Here is a 24,994-nt window from a genome sequence, read left to right on the forward strand (position 1 = left end):
CTGATGACAGTACAGAGTGAATACTGCTGAGAGGTCTAGACTACCACTGATGACAGTACAGAGTGAATACTGCTGAGAGGTCTAGACTACCACTGATGACAGAACAGAGTGAATACTGCTGAGAGGTCTAGACTACCACTGATGACAGAACAGAGTGAATACTGCTGTCAGGTCTAGACTACCACTGATGACAGTACAGAGTGAATACTGCTGAGAGGTCTAGACTACCACTGATGACAGAACAGAGTGAATACTGCTGTCAGGTCTAGACTACCACTGATGACAGTACAGAGTGAATACTGCTGAGAGGTCTAGACTACCACTGATGACAGTACAGAGTGAATACTGCTGAGAGGTCTAGACCACCACTGATGACAGTACAGAGTGAATACTGCTGAGAGGTCTAGATTACCACTGATGACAGTACAGAGTGAATACTGCTGAGAGGTCTAGATTACCACTGATGACAGAACAGAGTGAATACTGCTGAGAGGTCTAGACTACCACTGATGACAGTACAGAGTGAATACTGCTGAGAGGTCTAGATTACCACTGATGACAGAACAGAGTGAATACTGCTGAGAGGTCTAGACTACCACTGATGACAGTACAGAGTGAATACTGCTGTCAGGTCTAGATTACCACTGATGACAGTACAGAGTGAATACTGCTGTCAGGTCTAGATTACCACTGATGACAGTACAGAGTGAATACTGCTGAGAGGTCTAGACTACCACTGATGACAGAACAGAGTGAATACTGCTGTCAGGTCTAGATTACCACTGATGACAGTACAGAGTGAATACTGCTGAGAGGTCTAGATTACCACTGATGACAGAACAGAGTGAATACTGCTGTCAGGTCTAGACTAGTACTGATGACAGTACAGAGTGAATACTGCTGTCAGGTCTAGACTACCACTGATGACAGTACAGAGTGAATACTGCTGAGAGGTCTAGACTACCACTGATGACAGTACAGAGTGAATACTGCTGAGAGGTCTAGATTACCACTGATGACAGTACAGAGTGAATACTGCTGTCAGGTCTAGACTACCACTGATGACAGTACAGAGTGAATACTGCTGTCAGGTCTAGATTACCACTGATGACAGTACAGAGTGAATACTGCTGAGAGGTCTAGACTACCACTGATGACAGAACAGAGTGAATACTGCTGTCAGGTCTAGATTACCACTGATGACAGTACAGAGTGAATACTGCTGAGAGGTCTAGACTACCACTGATGACAGTACAGAGTGAATACTGCTGTCAGGTCTAGATTACCACTGATGACAGTACAGAGTGAATACTGCTGTCAGGTCTAGACTAGTACTGATGACAGTACAGAGTGAATACTGCTGAGAGGTCTAGACTAGTACTGATGACAGTACAGAGTGAATACTGCTGAGAGGTCTAGATTACCACTGATGACAGTACAGAGTGAATACTGCTGTCAGGTCTAGATTACCACTGATGACAGTACAGAGTGAATACTGCTGTCAGGTCTAGATTACCACTGATGACAGTACAGAGTGAATACTGCTGAGAGGTCTAGATTACCACTGATGACAGAACAGAGTGAATACTGCTGTCAGGTCTAGACTAGTACTGATGACAGTACAGAGTGAATACTGCTGTCAGGTCTAGACTACCACTGATGACAGTACAGAGTGAATACTGCTGAGAGGTCTAGATTACCACTGATGACAGTACAGAGTGAATACTGCTGTCAGGTCTAGACTACCACTGATGACAGTACAGAGTGAATACTGCTGTCAGGTCTAGATTACCACTGATGACAGTACAGAGTGAATACTGCTGAGAGGTCTAGACTACCACTGATGACAGAACAGAGTGAATACTGCTGTCAGGTCTAGATTACCACTGATGACAGTACAGAGTGAATACTGCTGAGAGGTCTAGACTACCACTGATGACAGTACAGAGTGAATACTGCTGTCAGGTCTAGATTACCACTGATGACAGTACAGAGTGAATACTGCTGTCAGGTCTAGACTAGTACTGATGACAGTACAGAGTGAATACTGCTGAGAGGTCTAGACTAGTACTGATGACAGTACAGAGTGAATACTGCTGAGAGGTCTAGATTACCACTGATGACAGTACAGAGTGAATACTGCTGTCAGGTCTAGATTACCACTGATGACAGTACAGAGTGAATACTGCTGTCAGGTCTAGATTACCACTGATGACAGTACAGAGTGAATACTGCTGAGAGGTCTAGATTACCACTGATGACAGAACAGAGTGAATACTGCTGTCAGGTCTAGACTAGTACTGATGACAGTACAGAGTGAATACTGCTGTCAGGTCTAGACTACCACTGATGACAGTACAGAGTGAATACTGCTGAGAGGTCTAGACTACCACTGATGACAGTACAGAGTGAATACTGCTGAGAGGTCTAGATTACCACTGATGACAGTACAGAGTGAATACTGCTGTCAGGTCTAGACTACCACTGATGACAGTACAGAGTGAATACTGCTGTCAGGTCTAGATTACCACTGATGACAGTACAGAGTGAATACTGCTGAGAGGTCTAGACTACCACTGATGACAGAACAGAGTGAATACTGCTGTCAGGTCTAGATTACCACTGATGACAGTACAGAGTGAATACTGCTGAGAGGTCTAGACTACCACTGATGACAGTACAGAGTGAATACTGCTGTCAGGTCTAGATTACCACTGATGACAGTACAGAGTGAATACTGCTGTCAGGTCTAGACTAGTACTGATGACAGTACAGAGTGAATACTGCTGAGAGGTCTAGACTAGTACTGATGACAGTACAGAGTGAATACTGCTGAGAGGTCTAGATTACCACTGATGACAGTACAGAGTGAATACTGCTGTCAGGTCTAGATTACCACTGATGACAGTACAGAGTGAATACTGCTGTCAGGTCTAGATTACCACTGATGACAGTACAGAGTGAATACTGCTGAGAGGTCTAGATTACCACTGATGACAGTACAGAGTGAATACTGCTGTCAGGTCTAGATTACCACTGATGACAGTACAGAGTGAATACTGCTGTCAGGTCTAGACTAGTACTGATGACAGTACAGAGTGAATACTGCTGAGAGGTCTAGATTACCACTGATGACAGTACAGAGTGAATACTGCTGTCAGGTCTAGACTAGTACTGATGACAGTACAGAGTGAATACTGCTGAGAGGTGTAGACTACCACTGATGACAGTACAGAGTGAATACTGCTGTCAGGTCTAGATTACCACTGATGACAGTACAGAGTGAATACTGCTGTCAGGTCTAGACTAGTACTGATGACAGTACAGAGTGAATACTGCTGAGAGGTGTAGACTACCACTGATGACAGTACAGAGTGAATACTGCTGTCAGGTCTAGATTACCACTGATGACAGTACAGAGTGAATACTGCTGTCAGGTCTAGATTACCACTGATGACAGTACAGAGTGAATACTGCTGAGAGGTCTAGACTACCACTGATGACAGTACAGAGTGAATACTGCTGAGAGGTCTAGACTACCACTGATGACAGTACAGAGTGAATACTGCTGAGAGGTCTAGACTACCACTGATGACAGTACAGAGTGAATACTGCTGTCAGGTCTAGACTAGTACTGATGACAGTACAGAGTGAATACTGCTGAGAGGTCTAGATTACCACTGATGACAGTACAGAGTGAATACTGCTGAGAGGTCTAGACTACCACTGATGACAGTACAGAGTGAATACTGCTGTCAGGTCTAGATTACCACTGATGACTGTACAGAGTGAATACTGCTGAGAGGTCTAGATTACCACTGATGACAGTACAGAGTGAATACTGCTGAGAGGTCTAGATTACCACTGATGACAGTACAGAGTGAATACTGCTGAGAGGTCTAGACTACCACTGATGACAGTACAGAGTGAATACTGCTGTCAGGTCTAGATTACCACTGATGACAGTACAGAGTGAATACTGCTGAGAGGTCTAGACTACCACTGATGACAGTACAGAGTGAATACTGCTGAGAGGTCTAGACTACCACTGATGACAGTACAGAGTGAATACTGCTGAGAGGTCTAGACTACCACTGATGACAGTACAGAGTGAATACTGCTGAGAGGTCTAGACTACCACTGATGACAGTACAGAGTGAATACTGCTGAGAGGTATAGACTACCACTGATGACAGTACAGAGTGAATACTGCTGAGAGGTCTAGACTACCACTGATGACAGTACAGAGTGAATACTGCTGAGAGGTCTAGACTACCACTGATGACAGTACAGAGTGAATACTGCTGAGAGGTCTAGACTACCACTGATGACAGTACAGAGTGAATACTGCTGAGAGGTATAGACTACCACTGATGACAGTACAGAGTGAATACTGCTGAGAGGTCTAGACTACCACTGATGACAGTACAGAGTGAATACTGCTGAGAGGTCTAGACTACCACTGATGACAGTACAGAGTGAATACTGCTGAGAGGTGTAGACTACCACTGATGACAGTACAGAGTGAATACTGCTGAGAGGTCTAGACTACCACTGATGACAGTACAGAGTGAATACTGCTGTCAGGTCTAGATTACCACTGATGACAGTACAGAGTGAATACTGCTGAGAGGTATAGACTACCACTGATGACAGTACAGAGTGAATACTGCTGAGAGGTCTAGACTACCACTGATGACAGTACAGAGTGAATACTGCTGAGAGGTCTAGACTACCACTGATGACAGTACAGAGTGAATACTGCTGAGAGGTCTAGACTACCACTGATGACAGTACAGAGTGAATACTGCTGTCAGGTCTAGATTACCACTGATGACAGTACAGAGTGAATACTGCTGTCAGGTCTAGACTAGTACTGATGACAGTACAGAGTGAATACTGCTGAGAGGTCTAGACTAGTACTGATGACAGTACAGAGTGAATACTGCTGAGAGGTCTAGATTACCACTGATGACAGTACAGAGTGAATACTGCTGTCAGGTCTAGATTACCACTGATGACAGTACAGAGTGAATACTGCTGTCAGGTCTAGATTACCACTGATGACAGTACAGAGTGAATACTGCTGAGAGGTCTAGATTACCACTGATGACAGTACAGAGTGAATACTGCTGTCAGGTCTAGATTACCACTGATGACAGTACAGAGTGAATACTGCTGTCAGGTCTAGACTAGTACTGATGACAGTACAGAGTGAATACTGCTGAGAGGTCTAGATTACCACTGATGACAGTACAGAGTGAATACTGCTGTCAGGTCTAGACTAGTACTGATGACAGTACAGAGTGAATACTGCTGAGAGGTGTAGACTACCACTGATGACAGTACAGAGTGAATACTGCTGTCAGGTCTAGATTACCACTGATGACAGTACAGAGTGAATACTGCTGTCAGGTCTAGACTAGTACTGATGACAGTACAGAGTGAATACTGCTGAGAGGTGTAGACTACCACTGATGACAGTACAGAGTGAATACTGCTGTCAGGTCTAGATTACCACTGATGACAGTACAGAGTGAATACTGCTGTCAGGTCTAGATTACCACTGATGACAGTACAGAGTGAATACTGCTGAGAGGTCTAGACTACCACTGATGACAGTACAGAGTGAATACTGCTGAGAGGTCTAGACTACCACTGATGACAGTACAGAGTGAATACTGCTGAGAGGTCTAGACTACCACTGATGACAGTACAGAGTGAATACTGCTGTCAGGTCTAGACTAGTACTGATGACAGTACAGAGTGAATACTGCTGAGAGGTCTAGATTACCACTGATGACAGTACAGAGTGAATACTGCTGAGAGGTCTAGACTACCACTGATGACAGTACAGAGTGAATACTGCTGTCAGGTCTAGATTACCACTGATGACTGTACAGAGTGAATACTGCTGAGAGGTCTAGATTACCACTGATGACAGTACAGAGTGAATACTGCTGAGAGGTCTAGATTACCACTGATGACAGTACAGAGTGAATACTGCTGAGAGGTCTAGACTACCACTGATGACAGTACAGAGTGAATACTGCTGTCAGGTCTAGATTACCACTGATGACAGTACAGAGTGAATACTGCTGAGAGGTCTAGACTACCACTGATGACAGTACAGAGTGAATACTGCTGAGAGGTCTAGACTACCACTGATGACAGTACAGAGTGAATACTGCTGAGAGGTCTAGACTACCACTGATGACAGTACAGAGTGAATACTGCTGAGAGGTCTAGACTACCACTGATGACAGTACAGAGTGAATACTGCTGAGAGGTATAGACTACCACTGATGACAGTACAGAGTGAATACTGCTGAGAGGTCTAGACTACCACTGATGACAGTACAGAGTGAATACTGCTGAGAGGTCTAGACTACCACTGATGACAGTACAGAGTGAATACTGCTGAGAGGTCTAGACTACCACTGATGACAGTACAGAGTGAATACTGCTGAGAGGTATAGACTACCACTGATGACAGTACAGAGTGAATACTGCTGAGAGGTCTAGACTACCACTGATGACAGTACAGAGTGAATACTGCTGAGAGGTCTAGACTACCACTGATGACAGTACAGAGTGAATACTGCTGAGAGGTGTAGACTACCACTGATGACAGTACAGAGTGAATACTGCTGAGAGGTCTAGACTACCACTGATGACAGTACAGAGTGAATACTGCTGTCAGGTCTAGATTACCACTGATGACAGTACAGAGTGAATACTGCTGAGAGGTATAGACTACCACTGATGACAGTACAGAGTGAATACTGCTGAGAGGTCTAGACTACCACTGATGACAGTACAGAGTGAATACTGCTGAGAGGTCTAGACTACCACTGATGACAGTACAGAGTGAATACTGCTGAGAGGTCTAGACTACCACTGATGACAGTACAGAGTGAATACTGCTGAGAGGTCTAGACTACCACTGATGACAGTACAGAGTGAATACTGCTGAGAGGTCTAGACTACCACTGATGACAGTACAGAGTGAATACTGCTGAGAGGTCTAGACCACCACTGATGACAGTACAGAGTGAATACTGCTGAGAGGTCTAGATTACCACTGATGACAGTACAGAGTGAATACTGCTGTCAGGTCTAGACTACCACTGATGACAGTACAGAGTGAATACTGCTGAGAGGTCTAGACTACCACTGATGACAGTACAGAGTGAATACTGCTGAGAGGTCTAGACTACCACTGATGACAGTACAGAGTGAATACTGCTGAGAGGTCTAGACTACCACTGATGACAGTACAGAGTGAATACTGCTGAGAGGTCTAGATTACCACTGATGACAGTACAGAGTGAATACTGCTGAGAGGTCTAGACTACCACTGATGACAGTACAGAGTGAATACTGCTGAGAGGTCTAGACTACCTCTGATGACAGTACAGAGTGAATACTGCTGAGAGGTCTAGACTACCACTGATGACAGTACAGAGTGAATACTGCTGAGAGGTCTAGACTACCACTGATGACAGTACAGAGTGAATACTGCTGAGAGGTCTAGACTACCACTGATGACAATACAGAGTGAATACTGCTGAGAGGTCTAGACTACCACTGATGACAGTACAGAGTGAATACTGCTGAGAGGTCTAGACTACCACTGATGACAGTACAGAGTGAATACTGCTGAGAGGTCTAGATTACCACTGATGACAGTACAGAGTGAATACTGCTGAGAGGTCTAGACTACCACTGATGACAGTACAGAGTGAATACTGCTGAGAGGTCTAGACTACCACTGATGACAGTACAGAGTGAATACTGCTGAGAGGTCTAGACTACCACTGATGACAGTACAGAGTGAATACTGCTGTCAGGTCTAGACTACCACTGATGACAGTACAGAGTGAATACTGCTGAGAGGTCTAGACTACCACTGATGGCAGTACAGAGTGAATACTGCTGAGAGGTCTAGACTACCACTGATGACAGTACAGAGTGAATACTGCTGAGAGGTCTAGACTACCACTGATGACAGTACAGAGTGAATACTGCTGAGAGGTCTAGACTACCACTGATGACAGTACAGAGTGAATACTGCTGAGAGGTCTAGACTACCACTGATGACAGTACAGAGTGAATACTGCTGAGAGGTCTAGACTACCACTGATGACAGTACAGAGTGAATACTGCTGAGAGGTCTAGACCACCACTGATGACAGTACAGAGTGAATACTGCTGAGAGGTATAGACTACCACTGATGACAGTACAGAGTGAATACTGCTGAGAGGTCTAGACTACCACTGATGACAGTACAGAGTGAATACTGCTGAGAGGTCTAGACTACCACTGATGACAGTACAGAGTGAATACTGCTGAGAGGTCTAGACTACCACTGATGACAGTACAGAGTGAATACTGCTGAGAGGTCTAGACTACCACTGATGACAGTACAGAGTGAATACTGCTGAGAGGTCTAGACTACCACTGATGACAGTACAGAGTGAATACTGCTGAGAGGTCTAGACCACCACTGATGACAGTACAGAGTGAATACTGCTGAGAGGTCTAGATTACCACTGATGACAGTACAGAGTGAATACTGCTGGCAGGTCTAGACTACCACTGATGACAGTACAGAGTGAATACTGCTGAGAGGTCTAGACTACCACTGATGACAGTACAGAGTGAATACTGCTGAGAGGTCTAGACTACCACTGATGACAGTACAGAGTGAATACTGCTGAGAGGTCTAGACTACCACTGATGACAGTACAGAGTGAATACTGCTGAGAGGTCTAGATTACCACTGATGACAGTACAGAGTGAATACTGCTGAGAGGTCTAGACTACCACTGATGACAGTACAGAGTGAATACTGCTGAGAGGTCTAGACTACCACTGATGACAGTACAGAGTGAATACTGCTGAGAGGTCTAGACTACCACTGATGACAATACAGAGTGAATACTGCTGAGAGGTCTAGACTACCACTGATGACAGTACAGAGTGAATACTGCTGAGAGGTCTAGACTACCACTGATGACAGTACAGAGTGAATACTGCTGAGAGGTCTAGATTACCACTGATGACAGTACAGAGTGAATACTGCTGAGAGGTCTAGACTACCACTGATGACAGTACAGAGTGAATACTGCTGAGAGGTCTAGACTACCACTGATGACAGTACAGAGTGAATACTGCTGAGAGGTCTAGACTACCACTGATGACAGTACAGAGTGAATACTGCTGTCAGGTCTAGACTACCACTGATGACAGTACAGAGTGAATACTGCTGAGAGGTCTAGACTACCACTGATGGCAGTACAGAGTGAATACTGCTGAGAGGTCTAGACTACCACTGATGACAGTACAGAGTGAATACTGCTGAGAGGTCTAGACTACCACTGATGACAGTACAGAGTGAATACTGCTGAGAGGTCTAGACTACCACTGATGACAGTACAGAGTGAATACTGCTGAGAGGTCTAGACTACCACTGATGACAGTACAGAGTGAATACTGCTGAGAGGTCTAGACTACCACTGATGACAGTACAGAGTGAATACTGCTGAGAGGTCTAGACCACCACTGATGACAGTGCAGAGTGAATACTGCTGAGAGGTATAGACTACCACTGATGACAGTACAGAGTGAATACTGCTGAGAGGTCTAGACTACCACTGATGACAGTACAGAGTGAATACTGCTGAGAGGTCTAGACTACCACTGATGACAGTACAGAGTGAATACTGCTGAGAGGTCTAGACTACCACTGATGACAGTACAGAGTGAATACTGCTGAGAGGTCTAGACTACCACTGATGACAGTACAGAGTGAATACTGCTGAGAGGTCTAGACTACCACTGATGACAGTACAGAGTGAATACTGCTGTCAGGTCTAGATTACCACTGATGACAGTACAGAGTGAATACTGCTGTCAGGTCTAGATTACCACTGATGACAGTACAGAGTGAATACTGCTGAGAGGTCTAGACTACCACTGATGACAGTACAGAGTGAATACTGCTGAGAGGTCTAGACTACCACTGATGACAGTACAGAGTGAATACTGCTGAGAGGTCTAGACTACCACTGATGACAGTACAGAGTGAATACTGCTGTCAGGTCTAGACTAGTACTGATGACAGTACAGAGTGAATACTGCTGAGAGGTCTAGATTACCACTGATGACAGTACAGAGTGAATACTGCTGAGAGGTCTAGACTACCACTGATGACAGTACAGAGTGAATACTGCTGTCAGGTCTAGATTACCACTGATGACTGTACAGAGTGAATACTGCTGAGAGGTCTAGATTACCACTGATGACAGTACAGAGTGAATACTGCTGAGAGGTCTAGATTACCACTGATGACAGTACAGAGTGAATACTGCTGAGAGGTCTAGACTACCACTGATGACAGTACAGAGTGAATACTGCTGTCAGGTCTAGATTACCACTGATGACAGTACAGAGTGAATACTGCTGAGAGGTCTAGACTACCACTGATGACAGTACAGAGTGAATACTGCTGAGAGGTCTAGACTACCACTGATGACAGTACAGAGTGAATACTGCTGAGAGGTCTAGACTACCACTGATGACAGTACAGAGTGAATACTGCTGAGAGGTCTAGACTACCACTGATGACAGTACAGAGTGAATACTGCTGAGAGGTATAGACTACCACTGATGACAGTACAGAGTGAATACTGCTGAGAGGTCTAGACTACCACTGATGACAGTACAGAGTGAATACTGCTGAGAGGTCTAGACTACCACTGATGACAGTACAGAGTGAATACTGCTGAGAGGTCTAGACTACCACTGATGACAGTACAGAGTGAATACTGCTGAGAGGTATAGACTACCACTGATGACAGTACAGAGTGAATACTGCTGAGAGGTCTAGACTACCACTGATGACAGTACAGAGTGAATACTGCTGAGAGGTCTAGACTACCACTGATGACAGTACAGAGTGAATACTGCTGAGAGGTGTAGACTACCACTGATGACAGTACAGAGTGAATACTGCTGAGAGGTCTAGACTACCACTGATGACAGTACAGAGTGAATACTGCTGTCAGGTCTAGATTACCACTGATGACAGTACAGAGTGAATACTGCTGAGAGGTATAGACTACCACTGATGACAGTACAGAGTGAATACTGCTGAGAGGTCTAGACTACCACTGATGACAGTACAGAGTGAATACTGCTGAGAGGTCTAGACTACCACTGATGACAGTACAGAGTGAATACTGCTGAGAGGTCTAGACTACCACTGATGACAGTACAGAGTGAATACTGCTGAGAGGTCTAGACTACCACTGATGACAGTACAGAGTGAATACTGCTGAGAGGTCTAGACTACCACTGATGACAGTACAGAGTGAATACTGCTGAGAGGTCTAGACCACCACTGATGACAGTACAGAGTGAATACTGCTGAGAGGTCTAGATTACCACTGATGACAGTACAGAGTGAATACTGCTGTCAGGTCTAGACTACCACTGATGACAGTACAGAGTGAATACTGCTGAGAGGTCTAGACTACCACTGATGACAGTACAGAGTGAATACTGCTGAGAGGTCTAGACTACCACTGATGACAGTACAGAGTGAATACTGCTGAGAGGTCTAGACTACCACTGATGACAGTACAGAGTGAATACTGCTGAGAGGTCTAGATTACCACTGATGACAGTACAGAGTGAATACTGCTGAGAGGTCTAGACTACCACTGATGACAGTACAGAGTGAATACTGCTGAGAGGTCTAGACTACCTCTGATGACAGTACAGAGTGAATACTGCTGAGAGGTCTAGACTACCACTGATGACAGTACAGAGTGAATACTGCTGAGAGGTCTAGACTACCACTGATGACAGTACAGAGTGAATACTGCTGAGAGGTCTAGACTACCACTGATGACAATACAGAGTGAATACTGCTGAGAGGTCTAGACTACCACTGATGACAGTACAGAGTGAATACTGCTGAGAGGTCTAGACTACCACTGATGACAGTACAGAGTGAATACTGCTGAGAGGTCTAGATTACCACTGATGACAGTACAGAGTGAATACTGCTGAGAGGTCTAGACTACCACTGATGACAGTACAGAGTGAATACTGCTGAGAGGTCTAGACTACCACTGATGACAGTACAGAGTGAATACTGCTGAGAGGTCTAGACTACCACTGATGACAGTACAGAGTGAATACTGCTGTCAGGTCTAGACTACCACTGATGACAGTACAGAGTGAATACTGCTGAGAGGTCTAGACTACCACTGATGGCAGTACAGAGTGAATACTGCTGAGAGGTCTAGACTACCACTGATGACAGTACAGAGTGAATACTGCTGAGAGGTCTAGACTACCACTGATGACAGTACAGAGTGAATACTGCTGAGAGGTCTAGACTACCACTGATGACAGTACAGAGTGAATACTGCTGAGAGGTCTAGACTACCACTGATGACAGTACAGAGTGAATACTGCTGAGAGGTCTAGACTACCACTGATGACAGTACAGAGTGAATACTGCTGAGAGGTCTAGACCACCACTGATGACAGTACAGAGTGAATACTGCTAAGAGGTATAGACTACCACTGATGACAGTACAGAGTGAATACTGCTGAGAGGTCTAGACTACCACTGATGACAGTACAGAGTGAATACTGCTGAGAGGTCTAGACTACCACTGATGACAGTACAGAGTGAATACTGCTGAGAGGTCTAGACTACCACTGATGACAGTACAGAGTGAATACTGCTGAGAGGTCTAGACTACCACTGATGACAGTACAGAGTGAATACTGCTGAGAGGTCTAGACTACCACTGATGACAGTACAGAGTGAATACTGCTGAGAGGTCTAGACCACCACTGATGACAGTACAGAGTGAATACTGCTGAGAGGTCTAGATTACCACTGATGACAGTACAGAGTGAATACTGCTGGCAGGTCTAGACTACCACTGATGACAGTACAGAGTGAATACTGCTGAGAGGTCTAGACTACCACTGATGACAGTACAGAGTGAATACTGCTGAGAGGTCTAGACTACCACTGATGACAGTACAGAGTGAATACTGCTGAGAGGTCTAGACTACCACTGATGACAGTACAGAGTGAATACTGCTGAGAGGTCTAGATTACCACTGATGACAGTACAGAGTGAATACTGCTGAGAGGTCTAGACTACCACTGATGACAGTACAGAGTGAATACTGCTGAGAGGTCTAGACTACCACTGATGACAGTACAGAGTGAATACTGCTGAGAGGTCTAGACTACCACTGATGACAATACAGAGTGAATACTGCTGAGAGGTCTAGACTACCACTGATGACAGTACAGAGTGAATACTGCTGAGAGGTCTAGACTACCACTGATGACAGTACAGAGTGAATACTGCTGAGAGGTCTAGATTACCACTGATGACAGTACAGAGTGAATACTGCTGAGAGGTCTAGACTACCACTGATGACAGTACAGAGTGAATACTGCTGAGAGGTCTAGACTACCACTGATGACAGTACAGAGTGAATACTGCTGAGAGGTCTAGACTACCACTGATGACAGTACAGAGTGAATACTGCTGTCAGGTCTAGACTACCACTGATGACAGTACAGAGTGAATACTGCTGAGAGGTCTAGACTACCACTGATGGCAGTACAGAGTGAATACTGCTGAGAGGTCTAGACTACCACTGATGACAGTACAGAGTGAATACTGCTGAGAGGTCTAGACTACCACTGATGACAGTACAGAGTGAATACTGCTGAGAGGTCTAGACTACCACTGATGACAGTACAGAGTGAATACTGCTGAGAGGTCTAGACTACCACTGATGACAGTACAGAGTGAATACTGCTGAGAGGTCTAGACTACCACTGATGACAGTACAGAGTGAATACTGCTGAGAGGTCTAGACCACCACTGATGACAGTGCAGAGTGAATACTGCTGAGAGGTATAGACTACCACTGATGACAGTACAGAGTGAATACTGCTGAGAGGTCTAGACTACCACTGATGACAGTACAGAGTGAATACTGCTGAGAGGTCTAGACTACCACTGATGACAGTACAGAGTGAATACTGCTGAGAGGTCTAGACTACCACTGATGACAGTACAGAGTGAATACTGCTGAGAGGTCTAGACTACCACTGATGACAGTACAGAGTGAATACTGCTGAGAGGTCTAGACTACCACTGATGACAGTACAGAGTGAATACTGCTGAGAGGTCTAGACCACCACTGATGACAGTACAGAGTGAATACTGCTGAGAGGTCTAGATTACCACTGATGACAGTACAGAGTGAATACTGCTGGCAGGTCTAGACTACCACTGATGACAGTACAGAGTGAATACTGCTGAGAGGTCTAGACTACCACTGATGACAGTACAGAGTGAATACTGCTGAGAGGTCTAGACTACCACTGATGACAGTACAGAGTGAATACTGCTGAGAGGTCTAGACTACCACTGATGACAGTACAGAGTGAATACTGCTGAGAGGTCTAGATTACCACTGATGACAGTACAGAGTGAATACTGCTGAGAGGTCTAGACTACCACTGATGACAGTACAGAGTGAATACTGCTGAGAGGTCTAGACTACCACTGATGACAGTACAGAGTGAATACTGCTGAGAGGTCTAGACTACCACTGATGACAGTACAGAGTGAATACTGCTGAGAGGTCTAGACTACCACTGATGACAGTACAGAGTGAATACTGCTGAGAGGTCTAGACTACCACTGATGACAATACAGAGTGAATACTGCTGAGAGGTCTAGACTACCACTGATGACAGTACAGAGTGAATACTGCTGAGAGGTCTAGACTACCACTGATGACAGTACAGAGTGAATACTGCTGAGAGGTCTAGATTACCACTGATGACAGTACAGAGTGAATACTGCTGAGAGGTCTAGACTACCACTGATGACAGTACAGAGTGAATACTGCTGAGAGGTCTAGACTACCACTGATGACAGTACAGAGTGAATACTGCTGAGAGGTCTAGACTACCACTGATGACAGTACAGAGTGAATACTGCTGTCAGGTCTAGACTACCACTGATGACAGTACAGAGTGAATACTGCTGAGAGGTCTAGACTACCACTGATGGCAGTACAGAGTGAATACTGCTGAGAGGTCTAGACTACCACTGATGACAGTACAGAGTGAATACTGCTGAGAGGTCTAGACTACCACTGATGACAGTACAGAGTGAATACTGCTGAGAGGTCTAGACTACCACTGATGACAGTACAGAGTGAATACTGCTGAGAGGTCTAGACTACCACTGATGACAGTACAGAGTGAATACTGCTGAGAGGTCTAGACTACCACTGATGACAGTACAGAGTGAATACTGCTGAGAGGTCTAGACCACCACTGATGACAGTACAGAGTGAATACTGCTGAGAGGTCTAGACTACCACTGATGACAGTACAGAGTGAATACTGCTGAGAGGTCTAGACTACCACTGATGACAGTACAGAGTGAATACTGCTGAGAGGTCTAGACTACCACTGATGACAGTACAGAGTGAATACTGCTGAGAGGTCTAGACTACCACTGATGACAGTACAGAGTGAATACTGCTGAGAGGTCTAGACTACCACTGATGACAGTACAGAGTGAATACTGCTGAGAGGTCTAGACTACCACTGATGACAGTACAGAGTGAATACTGCTGAGAGGTCTAGACTACCACTGATGACAGTACAGAGTGAATACTGCTGAGAGGTCTAGACTACCACTGATGACAGTACAGAGTGAATACTGCTGAGAGGTCTAGACTACCACTGATGACAGTACAGAGTGAATACTGCTGAGAGGTCTAGACTACCACTGATGACAGTACAGAGTGAATACTGCTGAGAGGTCTAGACTACCACTGATGACAGTACAGAGTGAATACTGCTGAGAGGTCTAGACTACCACTGATGACAGTACAGAGTGAATACTGCTGAGAGGTCTAGACTACCACTGATGACAGTACAGAGTGAATACTGCTGAGAGGTCTAGACTACCACTGATGACAGTACAGAGTGAATACTGCTGAGAGGTCTAGACTACCACTGATGACAGTACAGAGTGAATACTGCTGAGAGGTCTAGACTACCACTGATGACAGTACAGAGTGAATACTGCTGAGAGGTCTAGACTACCACTGATGACAGTACAGAGTGAATACTGCTGAGAGGTCTAGACTACCACTGATGACAGTACAGAGTGAATACTGCTGAGAGGTCTAGACTACCACTGATGACAGCACAGAGTGAATACTGCTGAGAGGTCTAGACTACCACTGATGACAGTACAGAGTGAATACTGCTGAGAGGTCTAGACTACCACTGATGACAGTACAGAGTGAATACTGCTGAGAGGTCTAGACTACCACTGATGACAGAACAGAGTGAATACTGCTGAGAGGTCTAGACTACCACTGATGACAGTACAGAGTGAATACTGCTGAGAGGTCTAGACTACCACTGATGACAGTACAGAGTGAATACTGCTGAGAGGTGTAGACTACCACTGATGACAGTACAGAGTGAATACTGCTGAGAGGTCTAGACTACCACTGATGACAGTACAGAGTGAATACTGCTGTCAGGTCTAGACTACCACTGATGACAGTACAGACTGAATACTGCTGAGAGGTCTAGACTACCACTGATGACAGTACAGAGTGAATACTGCTGAGAGGTGTAGACTACCACTGATGACAGTACAGAGTGAATACTGCTGAGAGGTCTAGATTACCACTGATGACAGTACAGAGTGAATACTGCTGAGAGGTCTAGACTACCACTGATGACAGTACAGAGTGAATACTGCTGTCAGGTCTAGACTACCACTGATGACAGTACAGACTGAATACTGCTGAGAGGTCTAGACTACCACTGATGACAGTACAGAGTGAATACTGCTGAGAGGTGTAGACTACCACTGATGACAGTACAGAGTGAATACTGCTGAGAGGTCTAGACTACCACTGATGACAGTACAGAGTGAATACTGCTGAGAGGTGTAGACTACCACTGATGACAGTACAGAGTGAATACTGCTGAGAGGTCTAGACTACCACTGATGACAGTACAGAGTGAATACTGCTGAGAGGTGTAGACCACCACTGATGACAGAACAGAGTGAATACTGCTGAGAGGTCTAGACTACCACTGATGACAGTGGTACTGCTGAGAGGTCTAGACTACCACTGATGACAGTGGTACTGCTGAGAGGTCTAGACTACCACTGATGACAGTACAGAGTGAATACTGCTGAGAGGTCTAGACTACCACTGATGACAGTACAGAGTGAATACTGCTGAGAGGTCTAGACTACCACTGATGTACTCTGTTTCAGATGTGTGTGTTGGGGTCCCTGCCGCCACACATACTTGTGTTTGTACGGTTGTGTTTGTCGTTGCTGTGTGTGTGTGTGTGTGTGTGTGTGTGTGTGTGTGTGTGTGTGTGTGTGTGCGTGCGTGTGTGTGTGTGTGCTTGCACATCGTTGTGTGTCCTGCGTACACATGCATGTCCGTGTGCTGTTCAGCAGGTTAGTGAGAGACTATGTGAACTCAATTAACCTCTGTCTGTTTTCCACAGGCGTTGTAGTTCAGTCTGTCCATATCCATCCCTGTGTTCACTAGAGGATCTCTAAGGACTCATACCTTCACTGCAACCCCATCCCAGTCACACAAACCTGTCTCATCACAAGGTAATCTTCCTGCTCAAATGACTGTTTAGAGTACAGGTACATTATAGAACTGTTATAGAACACTATAGAACTGTTATAGAACACCATAGAACTGTTATAGAACACTATAGAACTGTTATAGAACACTATAGAACTGTTATAGAACACTATAGAACTGTTATATAACATTATAGAACTGTTATAGAACATTATAGAACTGTTATAGAACACTATAGAACTGTTATAGAACACTATAGAACTGTTATAGAACACTATAGAACTGTTATAGAACACTATAGAACTGTTATAGAACACTATAGAACTGTTATAGAACACTATAGAACTGTTATAGAACATTATAGAACTGTTATAAAACACTATAGAACTGTTATAGAACATTATAGAACTGTTATAGAACATTATAGAACTGTTATAGAACATTACAGAACTGTTATAGAACACTATAGAACTGTTATAGAACACTATAGAACTGTTATAGAACATTATAGAACTGTTATAGGACACTATAGAACTGTTATAGAACATTATAGAACTGTTATAAAACATTATAGAACTGTTATAGAACACTATAGAACTGTTATAGAACATTATCTCTCATAAAGAGAGACACCACAACACTACATAAAGAGAGACAACACTATATAAAGAGAGACAACACTAAATAAAGAGAGACAACACTACATAGAGAGAGACAACACTACATGAAGAGAGACAACACAACACTACACAAAGAGACAGAACAGTACACAGAGAGAGACAACACAACACTACATAAAGAGAGACAACACAACACTACATAGAGAGAGACAACACAACACTACATAAAGAGAGACAACACAACACTACATAGAGAGAGACAACACAACACTACATAAAGAGAGACAACACAACACTACATAGAGAGAGACACCACAACACTACATAAAGAGAGACACCACAACACTACATAAAGAGAGACACCACAACACGACATAAAGAGAGACACCACAACACTACATAAAGAGAGACACCACAACACTACATAAAGAGAGACACCACAACACTACATAAAGAGAGACAACACAACACTACATAGAGAGAGACAACACTACATAAAGAGAGACACCACAACACTACATAGAGAGAGACAACACTACATAAAGAGAGACAATACTACATAGAGACAGACAACACAACACTACATAAAGAGAGACAATACTACATAAAGAGAAACACCACAACACTACATAGAGAGAGACAACACTACATAAAGAGACACCACAACACTACATAGAGAGACACCACAACACTACATAAAGAGAGACACCACAACACTACATAAAGAGAGACACCCCAACACTGCAAAGGGAGAGACACCACAACATTACATAAAGAGAGACACCCCAACACTACATAGAGAGAGACACCACAACACTACATAAAGAGAGACACCACAACACTACATAAAGAGAGACACCCCAACACTGCAAAGGGAGAGACACCACAACATTACATAAAGAGAGACACCACAACACTACATAAAGAGAGACAACCCAACACTACATAGAGAGAGACACCACAACACTACATAAATAGAGACAACACTACATAAAGAGAGACACCACAACACTACATAAAGAGAGACAACACTACATAGAGAGAGACAACACAACACTACATAAAGAGAGACACCACAACACTACATAAAGAGAGACACCACAACACGACATAAAGAGAGACACCACAACACTACATAAAGAGAGACAACACTACATAAAGAGAGACAACACAACACTACATAAAGAAAGACACCACAACACTACATAGAGAGAGACACCACAACACTACATAGAGACTCCACAACACTACATAGAGAGAGACACCCCAACCCTACATAAAGAGAGACACCACAACACTACATAGAGAGAGACACCACAACACTACATAGAGACTCCACAACACTACATAAAGAGACACCACAACACTACATAAAGAGAGACACCACTACACTACATAAAGGTGAAGGTGACTACAGGGAATATTGAAGGAATGTAGCTACAACACATTCCTGATTGTTGTAATTTAGATTGCCGGGTCTTTCTTGTCTCAATTTTGATGGAGGTACAAGACTGTTTCTATTCAGGATCTACAGACCAGCTTGTCTCTGAGCGTCACTAAAGGTGACTACAGGGAATATTGAGGGAATGTAGCTTCAACACATTCCTGATTGTTGTAATGTAGATTGCCGGGTCTTTCTAAAGAGACTTTGTCTCAATTTTGATGGAGGTACAATACTTGTGTTGAGCGAAGCATTGACATGTGCCTTACAGCGTACAGCCGTGGCCAAACGTTTTGAGAATGACACAAATATTAATTTTCACGAAGTCTGCTACCTCAGTTTGTATGATGGCAATTTGCATACACTCCGGGATGTTATGAAGAGTGATCAGATGAATTGTCATTAATTGCAAAGTCCCTCTTTGCCACGCAAATGAACTGAATCCCCAAAAAACATTTCCACTGCATTTCAGCCCTGCCACAAAAGGACCAGCTGACATCATGTCAGTGATTCTCTAGTTAACACAGGTCTGTGTTGACGAGGACAAGGCTGGAGATCACTCTGTCATGCTGATTGAGTTTCATTAAAGCTTCAACAGGAGGGTGGTGCTTGGAATCAATGTTCTTCTTCTGTCAACCATGGTTACCTGCAAGGGAACACGTGCTGTCATCATTGCTATGCACAAAAAGGGCTTCACAGGCAAGGATATTGCTGCCAGTAAGATTGCACCTAAATCAACCACTTATCGGATCATCAAGAACTTCAAGGAGAGCGGTTCAATTGTTGTGAAGAAGACTTCAGGGCGCCCAAGAAAGTCCAGCCAGCGCCAGGACCGTCTCCTAAAGTTGATTCAGCTGTGGGATCGGGGCACCATCAGTATAGAGCTTGCTCAGGAATGGCAGCAGGTAAGTGTGAGTGCATCTGCATGCACAGGGAGGCAAAGACTTTTGGAGGATGGCCTGGTGTCAAGAAAGGCAGCAAAGAAGCCACTTCTCTCCAGGAAAAACATCAGGGACAGACTGATATTCTACAAAAGGTACAGGGATTGGACTGCTGAGGACTGGGGTAAAGTCATTTTCTCTGATGAATCCCTTTTACGATTGTTTGGGGCATTCGGAAAAAAGCTTGTCCGGAGAAGACAAGGTGAGCGCTACCATCAGTCCTGTGTCATGCCAACAGTAAAGCATCCTGAGACCATTCATATGTTTGGTTGCTTCTCAGCCAAGGGAGTGGGCTCACTCACAATTTTGCCTAAGTACACAGCCATGAATAAAGAATGGTACCAACACATCCTCCGAGAGCAACTTCTCCCAACCATCCAGGAACAGTTTGGTGACGAACAATGCCTTTTCCAGCATGATGGAGCACCTTGCCATAACTAAGTGGCTCGGGGAACAAAACATCAATATTTTGGGTCCATGGCCAGGAAACTCCCCAGACCTTAATCCCATTGAGAACTTGTGGTCAATCCTCAGAGGCGGGTGGACAAACAAAAACCCACAAATTCTGACAAACTCCAAGTATTGATTATGCAAGAATGGGCTGCCATCAGTCAGGATGTGGCCCAGAAGTTAATTGACGGCATGCCAGGGAGGATTGCAGAGGTCTTGAAAATAAGGATCAACACCACAAATATTGACTCTTTGCATCAACTTCATATAAATTGTCAATAAAAGCCTTTGACACTTATGACATGCTTGTAATTAAAATGTGAGTATTCCATAGTAACATCTGACAAAAATATCTAATATCTGTTGTGGTGTCTCTCTTTATGTGATGTGTGTTTTGATTTTAATCCCTGCCCCCAACCCCACTGGAGGCCTCTTGGTAGGCCGGCATTATATACACTGCTCAAAAAAATAAAGGGAACACTAAAATAACACATCCTAGATCTGAATGAATTAAATATTCTTATTAAATATTTTTTTTCTTTACATAGTTGAATGTGCTGACAACAAAATCACACAAAAATTATCAATGGAAATCAAATTTATCAACCCATGGGGGTCTGGATTTGGAGTCACACTCAAAATTAAAGTGGAAAACCACACTACAGGCTGATCCAACTTTGATGTAATGTCCTTAAAACAAGTCAAAATGAGGCTCAGTAGTGTGTGTGGCCTACACGTGCCTGTATGACCTCCCTACAACGCCTGGGCATGCTCCTGATGAGGTGTCGGATGGTCTCCTGAGGGATCTCCTCCCAGACCTGGACTAAAGCATCCGCCAACTCCTGGACAGTCTGTTGGTGGATGGAACGAGACATGATGTGATGATGTGTCATGATCCCAGATGTGCTCAATTGGATTCACGTCTGGGGAACGGGCGGGCCAGTCCATAGCATCAATGCCTTCCTCTTGCAGGAACTGCTGACACACTCCAGCCACATGAGGTCTAGCATTGTCTTGCATTAGGAGGAACCCAGGGCCAACCGCACCAGCATATGGTCTCACAAGGGGTCTGAGGATCTCATCTCGGTACCTAATGGCAGTCAGGCTACCTCTGGCGAGCACATGGAGGGCTGTGCGGCCCCCCAAAGAAATGCCACCCCACACCATGACTGACCCACCGCCAAACCGGTCATGCTGTAGGATGTTGCAGGCAGCAGAACGTTCTCCACGGCGTCTCCAGACAGTCTGTCACATGTGCTCAGTGTGAACCTGCTTTCATCTGTGAAGAGCACAGGGCACCAGTGGCGAATTTGCCAATCTTGGTGTTCTCTGGCAAATGCCAAACGTCCTGCACGGTGTTGGGCTGTAAGCACAACCCCCACCTGTGGATGTCGGGCCCTCATACCACCCTCAAGGAGTCTGTTTCTGACCGTTTGAGCAGACACATGCACATTTGTGGCCTGCTGGAGGTCATATTGCAGGGCTCTGGCAGTGCTCCTCCTGCTCCTCCTTGCACAAAGGCGGAGGTAGCGGTCCTGCTGCTGGGTTGTTGCCCTCCTAAGGCCTCCTCCACGTCTCCTGATGTACTGGCCTGTCTCCTGGTAGCGCCTCCATGCTCAGGACACTACGCTAACAGGCACAGCAGACCTTCTTGCCACATCTCACATTGATGTGCCATCCTGGATGAGCTGCACTACCTGAGTCACTTGTGTGGGTTGTAGACTCCATCTGTGTGTGTGTGTGCCCCATGTATGTGTGTGTGTGTGTGTGCCCCATGTGTGTGTGTGTGCCCCATGTGTGTGTGTGTGCCCCATGTGTGTGTGTGTGCCCCATGTGTGTGTAAATGAGTGATGTTCAGGAAATGAACCTGAGTGTAACCCCTGGCTGTGTAAATTAACTGCTACTGAACAGGAGGAAGAGGAACATTGATTTCCCATCATGCATCAATCAAACCACGAACCTGTTCTACTGAGGCTGCCATCGTGGCTGAGTGTATAACCTGTTCTACTGAGGGCTGCCACCGTGGCTGAGTGTATAACCTGTTCTACTGAGGGCTGCCATCGTGGCTGAGTGTATAACCTGTTCTACTGAGGGCTGCCACCGTGGCTGAGTGTGTAACCTGTTCTACTGAGGGCTGCCATCTTGGCTGAGTGTATAACCTGTTCTACTGAGGGCTGCCACCGTGGCTGAGTGTATAACCTGTTCTACTGAGGGCTGCCACTGTGGCTGAGAGTATAACCTGTTCTACTGAGGGCTGCCACCGTGGCTGAGTGTATAACCTGTTCTACTGAGGGCTGCCACCGTGGCTGAGTGTATAACCTGTTCTACTGACGGCTGCCACCGTGGCTGAGTGTATAACCTGTTCTACTGAGGGCTGCCACCGTGGCTGAGTGTATAACCTTTTCTACTGAGGTCTGCCACCGTGGCTGAGTGTATAACCTGTTCTACTGAGGGCTGCCACCGTGGCTGAGTGTATAACCTGTTCTACTGAGGGCTGCCACCGTGGCTGAGTGTATAACCTGTTCTACTGAGGGCTGCCACCGTGGCTGAGTGTATAACCTGTTCTACTGAGGGCTGCCACCGTGGCTGAGTGTATAACCTGTTCTACTGAGGGCTGCCACCGTGGCTGAGTGTATAACCTGTTCTACTGAGGGCTGCCACCGTGGCTGAGTGTATAACCTGCTCTACTGAGGGCTGCCACCGTGGCTGAGTGTATAACCTGTTCTACTGAGGGCTGCCACCGTGGCTGAGTGTATAACCTGTTCTACTGAGGGCTGCCACCGTGGCTGAGAGTATAACCTGTTCTACTGAGGGCTGCCACCGTGGCTGAGTGTATAACATGTTCTACTGAGGGCTGCCACCGTGGCTGAGTGTATAACCTGTTCTACTGAGGGCTGCCACCGTGGCTGAGTGTGTAACCTGTTCTACTGAGGGCTGCCACCGTGGCTGAGTGTATAACCTGTTCTACTGAGGGCTGCCACCGTGGCTGAGTGTGTAACCTGTTCTACTGAGGGCTGCCACCGTGGCTGAGTGTATAACCTGTTCTACTGAGGGCTGCCACCGTGGCTGAGTGTATAACCTGTTCTACTGAGGGCTGCCACCGTGGCTGAGTGTATAACCTGTTCTACTGAGGGCTGCCACCGTGGCTGAGTGTGTAACCTGTTCTACTGAGGGCTGCCACCGTGGCTGAGTGTATAACCTGTTCTACTGAGGGCTGCCACCGTGGCTGAGTGTATAACCTGTCCTACTGAGGGCTGCCACCGTGGCTGAGTGTATAACCTGTTCTACTGAGGGCTGCCACCGTGGCTGAGTGTGTAACCTGTTCTACTGAGGGCTGCCACCGTGGCTGAGTGTATAACCTGTTCTACTGAGGGCTGCCACCGTGGCTGAGTGTATAACCTGTTCTACTGAGGGCTGCCACCGTGGCTGAGTGTATAACCTGTTCTACTGAGGGCTGCCACCGTGGCTGAGTGTATAACCTGTTCTACTGAGGGCTGCCACCGTGGCTGAGTGTATAACCTGTTCTACTGAGGGCTGCCACCATGGCTGAGTGTGTAACCTGTTCTACTGAGGGCTGCCACCGTGGCTGAGTGTATAACCTGTTCTACTGAGGGCTGCCACCGTGGCTGAGTGTATAACCTGTTCTACTGAGGGCTGCCACCATGGCTGAGTGTATAACCTGGTCTACTGAGGGCTGCCACCGTGGCTGAGTGTATAACTTGTTCTACACACACACACACACACACACACACACACACACACACACACACACACACACACACACACACACACACACACATTTGAAGTACTTTTGAATCCA

At 45.4% G+C, this 24,994-nt stretch overlaps 1 protein-coding gene across 4 annotated transcripts in view; it reads left to right on the top strand.

The window, feature by feature from the left end:
• The window catches only part of LOC118944439 (multiple epidermal growth factor-like domains protein 11), a 347,240-nt gene that overhangs the window by 53,824 nt on the left and 268,422 nt on the right, over positions 1 to 24,994 (top strand). For all 4 annotated transcript variants that reach the window (XM_036963744.1, XM_036963745.1, XM_036963746.1 and 1 more), the window contains exon 2: positions 17,634 to 17,745. The gene's annotated coding sequence lies outside the window, so the exon portion shown is untranslated. The remainder of the gene's footprint in view (positions 1 to 17,633; positions 17,746 to 24,994) is intronic.

The sequence above is a fragment of the Oncorhynchus mykiss genome, chromosome 26 (assembly GCF_013265735.2).
Source record: "Oncorhynchus mykiss isolate Arlee chromosome 26, USDA_OmykA_1.1, whole genome shotgun sequence".
NCBI lineage: Eukaryota > Metazoa > Chordata > Actinopteri > Salmoniformes > Salmonidae > Oncorhynchus > Oncorhynchus mykiss.